Source organism: Aegilops tauschii, chromosome 3 (assembly GCF_002575655.3).
Source record: "Aegilops tauschii subsp. strangulata cultivar AL8/78 chromosome 3, Aet v6.0, whole genome shotgun sequence".
NCBI classification, from domain to species: Eukaryota; Viridiplantae; Streptophyta; class Magnoliopsida; order Poales; family Poaceae; genus Aegilops; species Aegilops tauschii.
In genome coordinates, this window is record NC_053037.3 from 462792125 (window position 1) to 462798899 (window position 6775).

The window sequence follows — 6775 nt, forward strand, 5'->3', positions numbered from 1 at the left end:
GCCTGCGCGGCCCTGAGTTTCTCTTCGAGCTGATCCGATGATTCTGCCGCTGTAAACGCAACAGTGCTTATTTTAAAACACGCTGGGCACATAATTGTATTTTCCGAACAGTAGTTGACATTACCAGTAGGTGCCTTCTTGGATTTCTCCAGTTCGGCGATGACAGCAGTTAGCTGGGTCCGACACTTTTCAAGCTCCTAAGACAGCATGTTGTTCTTCTCCGTGAGTACCTAATTATACAACGATCCTCAAATCAGTTGTGCCAACTGCTTCAAGTCTCGGGGGCTACTGGTGCACAACATTATTGAATTTACACAAAGCCTTACCCGCATATCCTTTGAAAGCTGATGTGTAGCACCGGCAAGTCCATCCCGAGCAGCCCGGATGTATGCATCCGCAGAGCTGAGGGCATTGAACGCCTCTTTGGGGAAGCTTGGATCGCGCATGGCTTCTTTCCGCCGCCGATGGACCATCGCGCTCTCTACGTCGGAATTGGTGACGGATACATTATCTGAATCCTCATGGAGGTGACGATCCGGCATGGCACCCGTACCAACCCTAGTACTAGTGGCAGGGTCCGGGGCCGGATTGACCGATGCATGGCCGGCGAGATCCCCGGATATGGCCCGGTGTACGCTCTTCCTGAAATATAACACAGCGGAGCACATTACAGTCCGGCCTATTTGCCAGGTGCAGGTTGAAAATTATACCTCTTCAGTGAACCAGGAGGCTCGATGGTATCACTACCCGCCTTTCTTTTCAAAGACTCGCCCTGTGGGAGCATTGCCTTCTTGGAGGGCGCATTCGATGTGGTTTGGCGGGACGAGCGCCGCCCCTTTGGAGCATGAGATAGTGCGGTGGGTGAGGCGCAACGGGAAGGCTCTTGTTGAAAAGATGTCTCCTGGGCACTTACGTGGGAGGAGGAAAGAAGGCCGGGATAATCAGCTGTGTTGGCCACTTCTGTGTCGTCGTAGCTCGCCTGATAAAAGAACCCCTCCTTGAGCTCTATAAATATATCCAGATCCTCTTCAAATCCGGGATCCAGGTCTCGAATATGGTCCTCCGGCTGCAGAGCGGGGCTATAGATCCCCGCAACAACCTTTCTCCATTCCTGTTAAAAATAGTGGGATTAAGTTCAACTAGGTGCGACTCAGGAAGAGGATTGAGTAAGGTTACGGAGCGAAAAGCTCACCCAGCTAGGAGGGCTGTACATGGAAAGGCCCTCTCAGCACTTAAGGCGAGTAAAATCTTCTTTCTCCCCTTTATAAAGATCAGCCAACATGGCAGCCAAGGCGGCAAAGTTATCCGGACCCTTGCGCCCGCAGCGTGATGCGTCATCTTCCCTGTTGTAGTGCCACATGGGGAGTCCTCTGGATTGAAGTGGCTGAACACCTCGCGTTATTCAAATCGCCATTACTTCAATTATAGATAGTCCGGATTGGACGAGTATCTTTATCTTCCTCATCAACTTCTTAATCTCCGCACTATCTTCCTCTTCTAGGCTCTGGGGGCGCCAGCTGTGGCGCTTCTTTAATGGAGCGTTGGAAAATGTGGGTAGGCCCCGTCGGATTGGGTCTGGGAGAACAATGTCTTCAATATAAAACCACTCTGAGAGCAACTCTTCGGATGCCTTCTTCGGAGTACCGGACAGGTATCCTGTCCCAGCTATACGCCATACTTCGGCACCGCCCACCTCGAATATAGATCCCTTTTGGGAGCGGGGGATGAGGCAGAAAAGTTTTCTCCATAACTCAAAATGGGCCTCGCAGCCTAGGAACAGCTCACAAAGAGCAATGAAGCCCGCGATGTGCAAAATGGAGCCCGGCGTGAGATTTTGCAGCTGGAGGCCGTAGTACTCCAGGAGACGTCGGAGGAAAGGGCGGATTGGAAATCTAACGCCTCTTAGTAGGAAGGAGACGAAGCACACTCACTCCCCTTCGGCAGGATTGGGGAAATTTTCCGCCAGGGCTTCGCCATTTATGGAAGTTAATCCTGTTCGAACGGGGACCAGATCCATGGGAGGAAGATATCCTTGCGTCTGGAGCTTGGTCTGCTGGGCGTGGGAGACCGAGCAGCTCTCCCAATCACCTTTTTGAGGGCCATAAGGGCGTGAGGAAGAACTGGGAGCGCCAGCCATGTTTGCGTGGTTCTCTGTGTCCAGCTCTAAGGATTTTCGCCTGGTTTGGAATGGTATCTGAGATCCTATCTCCTTAAATAGATGCCTTCCGTACATCGTCGGGGTGTTATTTGTAAAAACACTTGGACCCTTCGTATTCGTCTGACACGTGGAAGCTGAGGCGATGGTAGCACAGAAGTCGAAGGATATGATATTTAATGTGAAGCCGAAGCTGTCCGGAGTATCATGGAGGGCCCACCTAATAGAACCGAAGATATAAAAGCCGGATACTGCGTCGAATACAGTTCTTTTGTTCAAATCGCTTTGGAGTATTCAGAGGAGGAACCCGCCTTGCAATGACGAAGACAATCTGCATGCCGGACACATCGTCATTGAAGCCTGGTTTGGGGGCTACTGAGGGAGTCCTGGACTAGGGGGTCCTTGGGCGTCCGGGCTATGTGATATGGGCCGGATTAATGGGCCGTGAAGATACAAGATCGAGGACCTTCCCCCGTGTCCGAATGGAACTCTCCTTTGCGTGGATGGCAAGTTGAACGTCCGGATGTGTATTTTCCTTCCTCTGTAAACCGACTCTGTACAACCCTAGCCCCCTCCAGTGTCTATATAAACCGGAGGGTTTAGTCTGTAGAGGCAATCATAACCATACAGGCTAGACATCTAGGGTTTAGCCATTACGATCTTGAGGTAGATCAACTCTTGTAACCCCTATACTCATCAAAGTCAATCAAGCAGGAAGTAGGGTATTACCTCCGTTAAGAGGGCCCAAACCTGGGTAAACATCGTGTCCCCTGCCTCATGTTACCTTCGATCCTTAGACACACAGTTCGGGACCCCCTACCTGAGATCTGCCGGTTTTGACACCAACAATGGTGGAACATGACCTCAGTGCTAACCACTCCATGATCACGGAATTCACCTGTGACCATAAGGTGGATGGCCAGCCGATGGGGGACGCTGTTTTCAAGCTCAATAAACGGATTGACTATCTCCATGGCCAAATCTATGATCTTCAAAATCAAAATTTTGAGTATGAGGCAAGATTTAAAGGTATGAGTTTAGCTGCAAGTTTCAGAACCCCGGAGACTTGTTCATCCTTTTATGATGGGGAACCTATTCCATGGAAGCCAGAGGACAGGCCCACCACTTCATTACCATCATCATCACCAAAGAAAGAAACTTGAGTACATGGGTATGGGCACTCCCCTTGGCTTGTGCCAAGCTTGGGGGAGGTGCCCTGGTATCGTATCACCATCACTTTTATTATCTTTACCTGTTTTGGTTTGATCCTTAGCTATTTCGTGCTTTAGTTGAATAAAAAATTAGTATGATCTATTTTCGAGTCCTAGTTACGTGATCTATCTATGTATGTAATCGAGTTGAGAGCTAATAATAAAGAGTAGTTTGAGTTTTGCTTCTTTAATTTTATCTTTCAATCTTAGCAATGAAAATAATGGAAAATATCATATGCTAATCTCATGGGAAGTGATGACATCACATAAAGAAAAGTATAAGTGGTAAAATTCGTTGGAAGTTGACAAACATAGCATTGTTCAATGATGCAATTCATGAAAGAATTAATAAGGGAAGAGAAGATTCACATATAAATATACTATCTTGGACATCTTTTATGATCGTGAGCCCCCATCAAGTCTTTTATGTCAAACTATTGACGTTGGACAAGGAAGACAACGTAATGAGTTATGTTTGCTAATATTCACATAGAAGTTATATTGTTATAGATCCTCCAACATGTGGTGCTTGCTCAATATCTTTGCTAGCCAAAAACCCGCACCAAGTAGAGATACTACTTGTGCATCCAAAAATCCTTAAACCCAGTTTCATGTCATAAGAGTCCACTATACCTACCTATGGATTGAATAAGATCCTTCAAGTAAGTTGTGATCGGTGCATAAGGCAATGAAAATTGCTTCTAAATATGCATGATCTTTTATTGTAAGGGAAAATAAGTATCATACGAACTTCTAACGGTAAAGAAATAAAAGTGACGAACTGCATAATAAAGGTTGCTATCACAAGGGGCAATATAAAGTGATGTTCCTTTGCATTAAGAGCTTGCACATCCAAAAATAAAAGGCGCATGACAACCTTTGCTTCCCTCTATGAAGGGCCTATCTTTTACTTCTATGTATTTACTTTTCATGCAAGAGTCAATAGTGTTCTCCTCTATTCCTTTTTATTTTTCTCTTTTGCAAGCATCATGTGGCGGGGAAAGATCTAGACACATATATCTAGTTGAATATGAGTGATAATGAGTTATTATTGTTGACATTACCCTTGAGGTAAATGAGTTGGGAGGTGAAATCATAAGCCCCTATCTTTCTATGTGTCTGGCTGAAACTTTAGCTCTATTTATATATGTGAGTGTTAGCAATCATAGAAGACTAAACGATAGTTGAGTATGTGGACTTGCTAAACAAAAGCTCCTACATGAGACCCTTCCTAAAAAGATGATGAGTTGCAATTGCATTGTTGACTAACAACATAGTTTATTAGTTTCCAAGAAAGTTTATGCCATATACTTTGTTGTTGTGATGAATTGTTACTTGTTCATGAGAAGTTTTATGATGATATATTGTTATTATAATAAAATGATCATGATGCTACTATTTACGTATTTTGTTTTTATCGACACCTCTCTCTCTAAACATGTCGACATAATTAAAGATATCGGCTTTCGCTTGAGGACAAGCGAGGTCTAAGCTTGGGGGAGTTGATACGTCCAGTTTGTTTTCATACTTTTATTTATGATGTTTCTGGCCAATATAATACTTTGTAGTACCATTCTAATGCATTTTCTCTCTTAATTTGCAAGATTTACATGAAGAGGGAGATTACCAGCAACTGGAATTCTGGGCCTGAAAAAGTTATGTTAGAGATACCTATTCTGCACATCTCCAAATGATCTAAAGTTTCACGAAGAATTATTTTGAAATACAGAAAAAATACTGGAAGAAGAAAAATATACCAGAGGGGGCCAGCCAGGTGCCCATGAGGCACCAGAGCACGCCCTGGTGGCTTGTGGGTCCCCTGGCCAGCCTCCGGTGCCCATCTTCTGGTATATAAGCCCATTTCACCTATAAAAAATAAGGAGAGGACTTTCGTGACGGAACACCGTTGCCTTAAGGCGGAACTTGGGCAGGAGCACTTTTTCTCTCTGGCACAGCGATTCCGCCAGAGATGCTTCCCTCCGGGAGGGGGAAATCGAAGCCACCGTCATCACCAACAACCCTCTCATCATGGCAGGATGAATCTTCATCAACATCTTCACCAGCACCATCTCATCTCAAACACTAGTTCATCTCTTGTATTGAATCTTTGTATCAAAACTTCAGATTGGTACCTGTGGGTTGCTAGTAGTGTTGATTACATCTTGTAGTTGATGCTAGTTCGTTTATTTGGTGGAATATTATATATTCAGATCCATTATGTTATTCAATACCCCTCTGATCTTGGACATGAATATGATTTGTGAGTAGTTACTTTTATTCTTGAGGACATGGGAGAAGTCTTGTCATAAGTAATCATGTTAATTTGGTATTCGTTCAGTATTTTGATGATATTTATGTTGTTGATTCCTTTAGTGGTGTTATGTGAACGTCGACTACATGAAACTTCACCATCTTTGGGCCTAAGGGAAAGCATTGTGGAGTAGTAATTAGTTGATGGATTGCTAGAGTGACAGAAGCTTAAACCCTGGTTTATGCGCTATTTTGGAAGGGCTGGTTTGGATTCATATGTTTCATGCTATGGTTAGATTTATGTTAATTTTTGTTTCGTAGTTGGGGATGCTTGCGAGAGAAGGTAATCATAAGTGGGAGGCTTGTTCGTAAGAACAACACCCAAGCACCGGTCCACCCACATATCAAATTATCAAAGTAACAAACGTGAATCAAGCAAACATGATGAAAGTGACTAGATGAAATTCCATGTGTCCTCAAGAACGCTTTGCTTATTATAAATGACCATTCCGTCCTGTCCTTTGCTACAAAAAGGATTGGGCTACTTTGCCGCACTTTTTTACTATTACTACTATTTGCCCGTTACAAATTATCTTGCTATCAAACTATCTGTTACCAAAAATTTCAGTGTCTACAGAAAATACCTTGCTAAAAACCCCTTGTCATTTCCTTCTACTCCTCGTTGGGTTCGAGACTCTTACTTATCGAAAGGACTATGATTGATCCCCTATACTTGTGGCTCATCAGTTGCAAGGAGGTTGTTCATGAGAGAACAATAGTTGTTTGATGTTCTGAACAAAAGGTCATACTCCTATTGTGAATAAGGTGTATGTTATGAATATTGATGATAAAATTAATCGTCCATAACACTGACACTAAATGTTGCAAGACTAAAAGAATACAACATCTGTGTGGCACTGCATTTAGTCACATTGGAGAAACCGACATGGAGAAATTATGTAGTAATGGATTTTGAAGTCATTTTATTATGATTCATCTAACACTTGCAACTTTTGTCGAATTAGTGAATTAAACTAAAACACCATTCACAGGCCAAAAAGAACGAGCAACAAAATAATTGGAGATATGCATATTGATGTGTATAGTCCAATGAGTGTTGTTGCAAGAAGTGGATTTTTCTATCTTCAAGGATGACTCA